The sequence below is a fragment of the Gobio gobio genome, assembly GCF_949357685.1.
Source record: "Gobio gobio genome assembly, chromosome: 2".
NCBI classification, from domain to species: domain Eukaryota; kingdom Metazoa; phylum Chordata; class Actinopteri; order Cypriniformes; family Gobionidae; genus Gobio; species Gobio gobio.
In genome coordinates this window covers 37,286,546-37,301,356 of record NC_137098.1, presented here as the reverse complement: position 1 = coordinate 37,301,356, position 14,811 = coordinate 37,286,546, and positions in this window count along the sequence as shown.

The window sequence follows — 14,811 nt, the reverse complement described above, 5'->3', positions numbered from 1 at the left end:
AATTTAGAAAGTGTTATGATACCTCTGGACAGTCCAGCTGGTGAGCTACTCTCTCTAGTCAGTGTTAGTGGAGCCTTCAGTGATGACAAGAAATGACAGAGAAGGTGATTTGTATTGTGTATGTGGGGTGCAATTCAGATGCCTTTCACAAGCAGAGAACTTTGAAGCAAGATCACCCTTTGTCTCTGTTGCACTGACATGTTCAAAGGCTACCACAGACTGTTTCATTCTGATGTTCATTTGGCAATAAGTTTAGTTGAAAAAGGGCTTGCTGTGCTGCCATTGATGGTGAGGTCAAATAGGTGGTTCACACATTGTGTGTTTGCTCAGTGGGAACACAGGTGATTGACAAACTGTAAACCTTAATCACTAATGTAAGTGACAGATGAATTCCCAATAGCCAGAGACTATAATTAAGCTACGTTTTTGACCGGTAACCTTTCATCATTTCTGAAAGCACAGTAGGTGCCCTTCAGTATCAGAGATTTGAAATGCAGTTTCCTTACCCAAGAGTCCAAAGCAATTGGGAGTTGTAATAATGCATATGTTGCACATTTCATGTCAAAGAATGGAATATCTTTGCTTAGATTCTAAAATGTGTTGTCAAATGTCAGTTAGCTTAAAAAATGTCTGTGCTTTGTTGGTCCTGTAGGTGATTCAGTAATTCAAATGTACTGATTCACAATGTGATGCAAATCTAATACTGCTTCTGTTGCATTGTACATTTATTTGTTCAATACTTTTTCTTTGTTTTATGTGTAATGCATCTTTATTTAGAATTAGAACGGTTAGCAGAATTTAGTTATATTTACATATAACAAGTATTATTGAAGGTAAATGTCAATAATGATAGACACTTGCATCACATTTTGTCTTAATTTTAACAATAGTCCACAGTTAGAATTTAATGTATGATATGAAATAATATTTGTTTGTTTTTTTTGTTTCGGTCCACCACAGCCAGTATTGTATATTGAGACCCAGAGGTGTTGTAATCAGATGAAGTCTAGCTGTGCTACTCTGCCCATTTTAAGGTGAATCAAGTAATATTGCCAGTATAAGCAACATGCTTTATTGTTATGTATTTAATAAAACACAACCTTTCTTGCCGTGCCATCTGCCATAATTACTCTAGAACAGTAATTTCCACAATTCTGTTTTGTTTTCTTCTTCCCTAATGAGAAATGTATTTACATCAGTAAATGTATAAGATTTAGCTCATGCTGGGGACAAAGTGCTTTTCCAGAGGTAAGTGGCATCTATTTATCAGAATGTAATGTTTGTCATACATTTAATCTTGATCCAGATGACATGTTCAGTGTCACAGCTAATTAGGAGAGTAATACATACCCTCATTAATAACTGCCATGACAGGGTAGGAGTGATTTGGCCCATAATCATGCTGGACAGCTCAGAGAGTGTGAGGGAACATGGAGGAAGAGTGTGTGGGTAGGGGGAAATAGTGCATGTGAGTGTGATATAAAATTTTCAATATGATATTGAGGTTGCATTTTCTGTTTTTGCTCCACCAACGAAAAAAGTTCCAAAATGAAGTCACAGCTGAATGTTACACATTGTGCATTTCATAACAATACACATTTGCATTCCAGAACAAATCAATATTTTTTTGAAAGAATCGGTTAATCGAATGATTCATAAACAAGTGACTGGATACAGTCACTTGTTGCCACCTACTGACGTATCAATGACTACGTTTACATGTGCACCAATAATGTGATTATTTCTAATAATCAGAGTAAGGTCTTAATCGCAGTAAGATGATTACATGACATGAGCAGAACTCTTCACTCCAGTTTACATGCAATTTTCATTATTCTAATTATTTGCTAATAAGTATGGTTATACCACACTAAGATAGGTGTGCTATTTTGTCTTAATCTACTCATATAAAATTCTAAATAAATTTGTATGGATGTACTGGATATTATGCGGACCAGTGATGAACATCGCAATGCCAGGTTTGCCTGCTGCCGTCACGTTTTTCACGCCTTCTGGATGAAGATATGGAGCAGAGACTGCAAGTTGTGTTGACAGAGTTTAGTGATTTGGAGAAGAGAAAACTTCAGAATAATTCATGAAGTTGTATGAACAACACACGTCATCAGTGTATGTCAGCGCACATGCACACTTTGGTCAGAGTGGTAATGCCAGTTTATTGCGATTAAAATCGGCATATGCCACATAGTTTAATACGATTATGGTTACTACTATGAGCTTAATCCCATTAGCTTCACACTAGTTTGATCAAAGTATTGCGTTAAAATTTTTGTTTAAGGTAAAGTTTAATCGCAATATTGCCAAAATCTTCTTATAATCTCATTATTAGGGTGCATGTAAATGCATTCCATGTAAACTGCAAAGAAAATCACAAAAACATCCCCACCATTAATGCACAGACTGACCAGTCTGTCTAGAACTCGCAAACACAGATGAGCGATGAAAAATGAAGTCCCAATAGTGTTGGACTGATTTATCAGCACTCTGGAAACTCTACACAACCAATCAGATTCAAGGACAGGAAGTAAATGTTGTATAAATATAGGTATTTATTTATATAAATTTGGTTTGCACATACACAGTGACAATTGTCCTCTTTTATGTAAAGCAATAGTTCTGGGAAAACCTGGAGTTTGTACAAAATTAGGACAGTGAGGAAAGACAATAGAAGCAAAATATAAGCAAAAACTCATTCATAAATCATGTTTGTGTAACCTTCATAGTTTGATGCTCTGTACTTTATCAGTACAGATCATCAAGGCAGCCATACTTGGTACTTAAATTCCACAAATTCTCAATCTTGGTTGAAGCTCCAGGGAGACGGGCAGGTATTATACACCTTTGTGAAATGGGTATAGCCTTTTCGTGGATTAACACTCGCTAAAGAGGTCAAAAAACAAGGATACTCAATGGCATCCCCATAGCCCAGGCACATGCATATTTATGAGGAAAGAGAAACACAGGAAAAGGGAGTCCTTCAGTTTCTCCTTGACCTCAAAGAAACAAGAAGTGCGTTTATGCTAACGTTTTTCGACTGTTTGTGTGATAGATCACATTCTATACTTTTGGTAGATTTGCTGGTACTTTATTGGGTCTTATCAAAGACCATTTCTTGCTTTTTTGTTTTTGACTATTGTTTTCTTTGGAGAAGAAAACATATTTGCGGTTACATTACATGTTCTTATATTCATTCTACATAGGAAAAGAGAAGGGGTCCTGGGTTACACAAGTAGGCTATAGTTTTCCAAAGACCCATACAACTTAAACCTGTTCCCCTATGGAATCGCAGGATCTTAAAACGTCATCCTATGGGATCAGACTCTAAAGCCTTATTTTTAGTTTACTGCTGGTTTGTGAATCCCTTGGTGCTACATTAACCTGACATAAAAAAAATTGGGCTTATCTTTGTTCTTAATTAATATACAGACTATACAAAAGGCAAAATACCCACATATTTTCATGTGTTTATTGAAGGCATTAATTCAACACGCATAGTTCTTATTGGAAAGGAATGTGAACTATAGGTTACTCTGCTCTATGAAGACAGTTATTTGCATCAGATGCTCCAATCAATGTAAGATGGCAGTCTTTTGTGAGTTAAAGAGCACTTGTAAAATTACCTTAAGCTTCTGAGTATGCTATAGATGACAAGCTTATGAAATAAATCATGCCCTGGTCAAAAGAGATCCCTTCATGAATATTAACAGTTCGTGAGACAAACCCGTTAATGCCCTGTCTGTCATGTACCTACACAGTTGACTTAGTGTGCAAATGAAGTAAATTGACCGGCCAATATAACAAAAGGTCAAATACAAACCCTATCACAAAGGATCTGCTATCTTTTTCTTTGGCTGATGTCAGCATTAACAAATCACTTGTTTCACCAGGGCACCTTTGTCAGAGGGGCAGTTATACTATTGGCACCCAGTGTAACTTTTCAAAATTGTTTTCCAACAAAAACTAAATTATGTTAACACAGTGGGTAAAGCCTCAGGGTTTAGATGACTTGCATTCAGAAAAGAAAACAATGAATTCTGTATTGTACAAACAAATGGACCATTCAAATATAAAATATAAGGGTAAAAAATAAAGGGCCAAAGCAATGATGGTCATTAGTTGCCCTAGGAGTCTTCCATATTTGAAATTCACTTGAAACCATCTTGAATAATGTTTCATATTTAAAGTTATCATTCTCAGATTGTAAAGAGAAAATTGTTATACAATGGTATTCATACCATTGTGTTTGTAGACTGTACAAGGACATACAAAAGTATGGGGTCAAAAGTTTGGGGTCTATTTTTAAATTGACTGTTCAAAAGTTTGGGGTCAATTGTATTTATTTATTTATGTATTTATGTATGCATGTATTTATTTATTCAAAGAAGTATCTTATGCTCAACACGGTTCCATTTATTTGATCAAAATACAGTAAAAACAGTAATATTGTAAAAAAAAAATTTGATGTAACTTATTCCTGTGATGGCTTGAGTATCATATGACCTTTTTGAATAAAAAAATACATTTCTTGAAAAATATTACTGACTCCAAACTTTTGAATGATTGTGTGTGTGTGTGTGTGTGTGTGTGTATATATATATATTTATATGGGTGTAACACAAAACTGATGGTTTTGAAGTCACGGTTTGGTAAGGGTTCAGTACAGCAGGGGAGAGAAAACGGCTCGGGTTATGTCTATAACCCCTGTTCCCTGAGAAAGGGAACGAGCACTGCGTCGGAACGACGAATTTGGGGATGCTCCCTTAGCAACAGCGTGTCTGAAGTATGAATGAAACTATTCCAATCCTGATTGGTGTTGCGTCATGACGTAGATGTGACGCATACCCGGAAGATACATAAGGGGGGCCGGCGCATTGTAACGGCAATTATCACGATGAAGCAAGCGCTCCAGGCGTGACGAGGTGTGGCGACGAGACGCAGTGCTCGTTCCCTTTCTCAGGGAACAAGGGTTATAGACATAACCCGAGCCGTTCCCTTTCGAGGGAACTCGCACTGCGTCGGAACGACGAATTTGGGGAACGAGTACCCACTAGGCCACACCGAGGGTCATGCCTGCCCTAGTGTGAAGCTGGAGACCAGACACAACTAGGACTGGAGCACCCTAGCGCCGGGCGTCATAGGGAGGTGTAAGCTGTAAAATCTTATAAAAGTGTGTGGGGTAGCCCACCCAGCCGCCTCGCAGATATCCTGCAGTGGGACTCCAGAAAGGAGGGCCACCGAGGAGGCCATGCCCCTGGTGGAATGAGCCCTCAATTTTGCCATCGGTGAAGGCAAATTGCGCACCTGATAAGCTGTGGCTATAGCCTGGACAATCCAGTTGCTGATTGTCTGAGTAAAAGCAGGCAGCCCTTTCTTGGGTGAACCAAAGCACACTAGCAGCTGTTCTGAATTCCTCCACTGCGCAGACCTCTCCAAATATATTTTTAGGGCTCTGCCGGGCAGAGCAGGTGAAGTCTCCCTTCTTCCGCCGTCACGTGAGGCGGAGGATGGAAAGCCTGAAGAACCAATGACCTGGCCACACTAGATGGCACCTTGGGCACATTGCCCCGCTTAGGATGTAAGATGGCCTTAACTCCGCCAGGGGCAAACTCCAGGCAAGTCGGCATCCCCGCCAAGGCCTGGAGGTCCCCCACTCTCCTCAGAGAAGTGATAGCAAGGAGAAAGGCCACCTTAAGGGTCAGGTTCTTTGCCTCAGCTGACTCCAGTGGCTCAAAGGGGGCCTCAGCCAACCCTTCAAGTACCACCGCCAGATCCCAGGTTGGAAATCTGGAACGAGCCGCAGGCCTCATCCTCCGATCCCCACGGAGGAACCGTACAACCAGATGGTGCCTACCCAAAGGCCCATCACTCACAGGAGCGTGGAAAGCCCCAATGGCAGCCACGTACACCTTGAGTGTGGACGGGGTAAGACCTGCAGAGAAGCGATTTTGGAGGAACTCCAGCACTGAAGCCACTGGGCAGTTAACTGGGTCCACCTCACACTCCCTGCACCAAGTGGAAAACACATTCCACTTAAGGCTGTACAGTCTCCTGGTGGAAGGAGCTCTGGAGCTGAGCAAGGTCTCGACCACATCTGCTCACAGTCCAGCCTCTAGGTACCAGGCCCCCACAGGGGCCAGACCCAGAGGTCCCAAAACTCCGGGCAGGGGTGAAATATTGTGCCCCCTACCTCAGACAGCAGATCCCTCCTCAGAGGGACCTGCCACGGGAGACCGTCTAGCAGTGCTACATTGTCTGAGAACCATACCCGGGTCGGCCAGCAGGGTGCTACAAGAGTAGGCTGATCCCTTCTCGGCTGACCCACTCCAAGACTCCCAGGAGCAGGGTGATCGGGGGATATGCATACAGACGCAGCCTCAGCCACGTCTGCATCACTGAGAGAAAAACCACAGTGGACAGTGGGACGTCTCTCGAGACGCAAACAGATCCACTCCCACTGTGCCGAATCTCTTGCACATGGCCTCCACCACCTCTGGGTGGAGTCGCCACTCCCCGGGCCTCAGCCCCTGCCTCGACAGGACATCTGCTCCCTGGTTTTGATCCCTGGGCACATACATCGCTCTGAGAGACGACAGTTTCCCCAGGGAAAATCACAATCGCCGCAGGCGGCTTCCTCGATGCCCTACTGCACGCCCAGGCACTGTACCCGAAGCATACGTGTGTCCGTGCCTGATCTTTTACATATAACAGGGACACGGGTGCACACAACGCTAGTATTGAGTCGCCATCCTTTTCACTTTTATATATATATGAAGAGTTTCGTTGCAAAACGAGATATATCCATTTTGAGAAATGTTGGTTATTTGACATTATTATTTAAGACATCAACAGTCAAGTTCATTCACAATTTTTTGTACATTAAACTATTACTTGAGCTCAGTGAAGGCCGGGACACAATATTCTTCAAATCCAGGATATTTTTTATTTAATTTTATGTCCATAAATAAGTCAAAAACCATGCCAAAATGCAACATATTTATCTTAACATTGTCAAACATCTTAAATTGGTTAAAAAAAACAATACATCATAAATATATGGAATAGTATATACAAAGATTGATTAATAATAATAAGATTCCGAGTTAGTTTTGGTCAGAACATACACAACATAACGTTTTTTTTTTTTTTTTTTTTGCAAAACGCTATATATCCACCTTAGGCTATATTCTACTACTGTAATGTGTGTGTGTGTGTGTGTGTGTGTGTGTGTGTGTGTGTGTGTGTGTGTGTGTGTGTGTGTGTGTGTGTGTGTGTGTGTGTGTGTGTGTGTGTCGGCATGACAGACCAACATTACTCGCAGTCGCACGATGACAACAATTAATCTTTGAATGTTTTCCCTCCCCTGAATGCCTTGCCCGTTTGGTCTTCTCCCTTTGATGATTTTCTTAAGATGCCTTCCTCTTTCTCCCAACAGCAGCTGGAATGAACGGCTCCAATCCGTCATCGAAATCCATAACGTTAGCTTGACTCTGAAGCTTTGATTCTCTGACTGACAGACAGCTGTTGATCAGTGACGTAGCCTACGTGACTGACAGCTCGCCTACAGTATAAACTGGTAAACGTTTTTTAGTTAGCCTATTGAATCCTCTTTTTAAAAATATGTTTTTTGTTTTGATATTATCGTTAAATCACTGAGCAAACTCGGAGCACTTCACCGGCGGTGACTCTCTCCTCGCGTGACATCCTGAGCTTGCGCTGCATCCTGAACGTTCTATATCGCACTTTGTAAAGAAACTGGGCTGGCGGATATCGCGTTTTGTGAAAAAATACATTTTGTAGTTGGCTTAAAATGTACATTTTCAAATCTTATTAATGGCAGCAATTCACACATAGATTAAGGTACATCTAAACAGTGATTTCCAATAATAAAATCCAAATGTCAAAAAATGGCGTTTATCGCGTTTTGCAACCAAACTCTTCATATTCTTTTTTTTTTGTGACAAACAACACCAAATAGACAGATAGTTTTGTACACAGAGCGCTATGCTGAAGAGCGATAAATGCTGTTACTATGCGCCGGCCCCCCTTATGTATCTTCCGGGTATGCCGTCACATCCACGTCATGACACAACACCAATCAGGATTGGAATAGTTTCATTCATACTTCAGACACGCTGTTGCTAAGGGAGCATCCCCAAATTCGTCGTTCCGATGCGGTGCGAGTTCCCTCGAAAGGGACCTAAATATAAAATTGCTTTTTATTTATTTGTATTAACCCTTGTGTGGTGTTCGTATATTTGTTATTCAGCCAGTGTTCGTGGGTCTGGTGGACCCACTGCATTTTTGGGTTTTTAATTCAACACAATCAAAAATTTGATGTTAAAATACTCAACAGATGTTTACTTCATCCCAATTACAAGCAATATAAACAGCATATATGGTTAATATTTTCTCTTTACCTTTGTTAGATCACATTTAAGAATTGCAACCTCGTGTGGAAACGGCAGGGGTAGAAACAAAACTCACTCTTGCACTCTCTCACACTTACACAAAATCTCTCTCTCTCACGCGCACGCACACACACACTCATGCACGCACACACACACACACACACACACACACACACACACACACACACACACACACACACACACACACTCACACACTCACTTGGATATGTGGTGTATGGTTACTCTCCATAGGCATAATGGTTTTTCTAATGTACAAACTGTATAATCTATCCCCGTACACTAACCCTACCCCTAAACCTACCAATCACAGAAAACTTTTGGCATTTTTTGAATTTCAAAAAACACCTTTTAGTATGTTTTAGTATGAGGACACAGATGTCGTCATAAACCATGTTTATGTTGTAATACCCATGTCATTATACACATTTGTGTCCTCATAAACCATATACATGAACATACACACACTAACAGCAGGCCCTGAAAGGAGGAGGACAGAGTAAAGGTACACAGGACCTACAATTTCCACACTTTTATAAGCCCTGGGTCCAGTGGACCCGAACATCCTGTGTGTAATATAAATGTGTAGGGGGGGTGTACAGTGTGTGGTCATTGAAAATGTGTTCTGATAATTATTCCTAGTATCATTTTTCTTTTGATAAAAAATGAAAACGGGTCCAACAAACCCGAACACCATACAAGGGTTAAACAGTTTTTACTGAACAAATTGTCTCTGTCCTTGAATTAACTATAACTAACAGTTTCTTAAAAATAATGCTGTAAACTATATAGGGAGCCCTTACTTGCACATTACTATAATATTAAAGCTTAACAACAGAGGCCAAACTATTAGCCTAATTTCAGTTTTTTTTTTTAGATATTATAATTAACACTCAAATAACGCATTGTATGCAAACATGTAAACTGCACATAAGGCAGTTTTTCCATTAAAGGGCCCCATATTATGCAAAATTCACTTTGAACATAAATGTGTGTTGGCAGTGTGTGTACATAACCACCCTATAATGGTAAAAATCCACCCACTCCTTTTTTTAAATCCCCATGAATCATAAGCATTGTCTCGGAACAAGCCGTTTGCAGAATCCTGGTAAAGTGACATCACATTTCACAGGCCCCGCCCACGAGTGTTGATGGACACTGCCGTATTAGCAAATAGTGATGGGAAGTTTGGTTCTTTTCCACAAACCGGTTCTTTCGGACAGTTCGTTTCAATGAACCGGATAAAAAAAATGGTTCACCAGTTCTTTTGCCCTCAAACGTAATGACATAATTTTGCGATGACGTAATTACGTCAAGTCTATGGCAGGCTGGATAAAAAAACACTTTACACATTAAAATATATAAAGTCAGCAATCATAACATCAGTCAGATAAAATATCATCATAATCTGATAAGTTTATTACAATTAAGTTTTACATCTAAAGCATCCAAACACCGGCAGTGATGTGCAAATGATCTTTACAGTTATAAAATCAATAAATCAGTCTTCATCAGTGCAGAAACCATGATCCTAGGGCTGGGCGATATGGCTGAAAACTGTATCACGATATAACTTCAATCATTCAAACCTTTAATCATTCAAACCTAAAGTCAGTGCTACCCAAGTTTCACCAGCATGTTTCCTGCCACACCAGAGGAAACAAAACCTTAGACCATGTTTACACAAACATGGCGGGAGCTTACGTTGCGACACCCCTCCCCCACCTGGGACAGTCAGACCACCTCTCTTTGTTTCTATCACCCAAATATTCACCCCTCATCAACCGTGTGAAGCCATCAGTAAAGACCATCAAGGTGTGGCCTGCGGGGGCAGATTCCACACTCCAGGAAAGGTTTCTAAACACAGACTGGAGTATGTTTGCTTCTCAAGCCACCAGGGGCGCTCACACGGACATTGACTCATTCACTTCCTCTGTATTGGATCATATCAATACCACCATTGACAGTGTTACAACCCAGAAACAGATCACCACATACCCTAATCAGAAGCCTTGGATGAACAGGGAAGTTCGACTCCTGCTGAAGTCACGCAATACTGCCTTCAGATCAGGTGATGCACAAGCCTACAGTACGTCCAGGGCAAACCTGAAGAGGGGGATCAAAAAGGCCAAGCACTGCTACAAGCTAAAGATAGAGGGTCACTTTTCCAACTCTGACCCTCGACGCATGTGGCAGGGCATTCAGGCCATCAGCGACTACAAACCCACCCACTCCACCCCCGCAGCCACTGATGTCAACTTCCTGAACGAGCTAAATTACTTTTACGCTCGTTTTGAAAGAGACAACAGAGAAACTGCCACCAAGCTCAAACCCTCAGCTGACCACCCACCAATCACACTCTCCTCCACAGATGTCTGCAAGGCACTGAGCCGGATCAGCGCACACAAGGCTGCTGGACCAGACAACATCCCTGGACGTGTGCTCAGGGCATGTGCGGAGCAGCTCGCTGGGGTTTTTACAGACATTTTCAACCTGTCTCTTGCCCAAGCAGCTGTACCAACATGCTTCAAACGCACTTCCATTGTGCCAGTGCCGAAAAGCTCTAGCCCGAGGTGCCCTAATGACTACCGCCCTGTAGCACTCACACCCATCGTCATGAAGTGCTTTGAGCGGCTGGTCCTGGAACACCTAAAAGACTCTCTACCATCCACATTGGACTCACACCAGTTTGCCTACCGCAGCAATAGGAGCACAGAGGATGCCGTTTCCATGGCACTGCACTCTGTGCTCACTCACCTGGACAATAAGAACACTTACGCACGCATGCTGTTTGTTGACTTCAGCTCAGCATTCAACACTGTCATCCCATCCAAGTTAATTGCCAAACTTGGAGACCTGGGCATCAACACTTCAATGTGTAACTGGATTTTGGACTTCCTAACTGACAGACCCCAGAATGTTCGTTCAGGATCCACCTGCTCCACATCCATCACACTCAACACTGGTGTACCACAGGGCTGTGTGCTAAGCCCGTTTCTCTACTCCCTCTTCACCGCCGACTGCAAGCCTGTGTATGGATCTAATTCCATCGTCAAGTTTGCGGACGACACAACGGTGATTGGTCTCATCAGCAACAACGATGAGACTGCCTACAGGGAGGAGATCCAGCACCTGAACACATGGTGCGCTGATAATAACCTGCTCCTCAACACCACCAAAACGAAGGAGCTCATCGTGGACTTCAGGAAGGAGTCAAGAGGCACACACGACACCATCCACATCAATGGAATGGCTGTTGAGCGTGTCTCCAGTTTCAAGTTCCTGGGGACCCACATCTCGGCGGACATGTCGTGGACGACCAACACCTCCAGCCTGGTCAAGAAGGCTCACCAGCGCCTCTTCTTCCTGAGGACACTGAGGAAGAATCAGCTCTCCTCGGCTATCCTGGTGAACTTCTATCGCTGCGCAATAGAAAGCATCCTGACCAACTGTGTGGCAGTATGGTATGGGAGCTGCTCTGTTGCGGAGCGCAAGGCACTGCAGCGGGTGGTGAAAACTGCCCAGCGCATCACAGGGACTCCACTGCCTGCCATCGAGCACATCCAGAGGAAACGCTGTCTGCATCGAGCTCGCAGCATCCTCAAGGACTCCTCTCACCCAGCCCACAGACTGTTTTCTCTCCTGCCCTCCGGCAGGCGTTTCAGGATCCACCGGACCAGGACCAGCAGACTTAAGAACAGTTTTTTCCCCAGAGCTGTCTCTTTATTGAACTCAAACCCCCGTTGATCCACTTCCCTCATAAACTGCTAACTCTCCTACCTCACATCTTCCTTCACTTTGTTATTTGCACTACCGACTGTTTATCACAGTAACAACTGTTTACATATGCATCTTGCACTGCCATATCTTAACTGGATTATGCTCATTTGCACTGCCGACTGTATTTATAGTACCAATGTTTACATTTGCATTTTGCACCGTACTTCTAACTGTAATATGCAACCACTTTCCACTGCACTTTTACACTTTTCTCCGGATAGCTCTGTCCATAATTTATTGCACTACCCTAATCCACTGCTATTCCTCATATTAGCCTAACATATTATTGTATACCTCTATCTGTAAAATTCTGTTTATAGTAATAGCCATCTGTATATTGTATTCATAGTACATATTCACCTGTAAATTCTGTTTATAGTAATAGCCATCTGTATATTTATTCACTGTACATATTCACCTGTAAATTCAGTTCTGTTTATAGTAATAACGTCTCTCTATTTATACATATTTATATATATTCAGTACATATCCATGTCCTGCACTTACGCATCCATTGTATATCCTGCACTTGCTGCTATTGCACTTCTGGTTAGACCTAAACTGCATTTCGTTGCCTTGTACTTGTACTTGTGTAATGACAATAAAGTTGAATCTAATCTAATCTAATCTAATAAGTGTTTCATATCGATCGATATCGATAATTATTTATATTTTTATGACCCATTTAAAATAAGGACCAGGAGATAAATATTTTACATTTAAACATTTTTATTTTAAACTTAACTTTCCTCTGATTACAATCCCTTCAGTTATAAAGGCAGAAATGTCAACACAACCATGGAAAACACTCAAATAATAAAATATAAACACAAGTCTAAAATCACAGTGAACACTTAACCATTATCTCTTAACATTAAGGTGCAGTGCCTCCGTTATTTCTTTGTAACTGTTACCGTTTAGATGCTTTGTCACAAGGCACTGAGGCAGAGTACCTCTCCATGTAGTTTCAAAGGCTGAATCCGACATTGCCCCTATACCCTTAAATATAGGGCGCTATTTGAGGGGACAGCCATTTGTAGTGGTGTCCGAAACCATAGAGGACGTTGAGTGCACTCATTCTAATTACACTTTGCACAGCAATAACGAGTCCGAATTCGCTCACTTGTTTTCATTCACTCCTTCAAATGAACTGTATTAGTGAACTAAAGTAGGGAATAGTGATTGAGGGTTTAGGGGGGGATATCGGATTCAGCCAAAGTCAAGAATAGTGCAACGGCGAGCGCGTCGAGTATAAACACGTCCCCAAACGAACGAGGTGTGCGCGCACTGTCAGCAAACCAAAAAACTGCCATACTGGTGAGCTGACTTGTTTTCCTGTTAAATCAACAATTTCCTCGCTCGCTGCGGCACTCATTTTCCACTTATCACTCCAAGTCCAGGCTGGTTCTGTTACTGAAGAATCCAACACGAGACAACGATATGTCAGCATCAGCTCATCGACTCTCAATCGGACATGTCCGAAATAAACAGTTCTCGGCTCAGTGTACTGCTGATCCGAAAACCGCTGCAACCGGTTGCAACCGATTCTTGACTCGAGAACGAGAACGAAATTGAGATTCAAGAACCGCGAGAGTGATTAAAAAGGAGTCACTTGCTTCGCCTTCGCTGTAGTTTGATTAGGCTTCGTCATATTCATCTTTATATCACCTTGTTTACAAATGAAATACAATGGAGTCCTAACAAAGTTAGGCAGATTGTTTTTCTGAATTCAAACCTACCCTTATATGAGTCAAGCTGCATATGGTAACTTAACCTCTGTTTAAAATTGCCTTTGCACTTTGTTTTTGCTATTATTATTATTTTTTATTTTTTTTTTGATAAAAGCACAATAACTTTTTTCATTTACAAATAACAGGCAATACCTGTTAAATATAGTGTGTAAGACAATTACAGTGTGTAAGTACACTTTTCCAGCAATTGTTATTTTTAAAAAATGTGTGTATTATTTGAACACTTTAATTCATTTTTATTAAAACATTGTTTATTTAATACTAACCCAATTTGTGAATGTGTCATCATTAACTATAATTACACAAAAACATTAATCTTTTAAATAAATACTTCAATCACAAATAGTCAATCACATGCTCATACAATGATAAGACAGTAATGAACTCATAAACATATTTCCTCAATGTTTTATATTATAACACGTCTCGATGTTCAACAAAACTTGCTTTTCGTTCTCTTGAAAAATCACACGCATGCTCAGTCAGTATCAGCTCATCGGTTCTCAAATTGCACATGTCCGAAATAAACAGTCCTCGGTTGTACTGGTGATCCGAAAACCGCTGCAACCGATTCTTTCCTCAAGAATGAGAAATGTTACAGACCGGTTCGCGTATGTTCTCGGTTCAGTGTACTGGTGATCCGAAAACCGCTGCAACCGGTTGCAACCGATTCTTGACTCGAGAACGAGAACTGTTCGTGTACGCTGCACGCATGCTCATTATCATCAGCTTCTGCTCGCTGACGTGCTCGTCATCATCAGTTCTCTCTTACAGTAGGTTAAGTATATTGTTGGAGTAACTGAATAACTCCAGGATGTTGGTTTATTTCGAGTCAG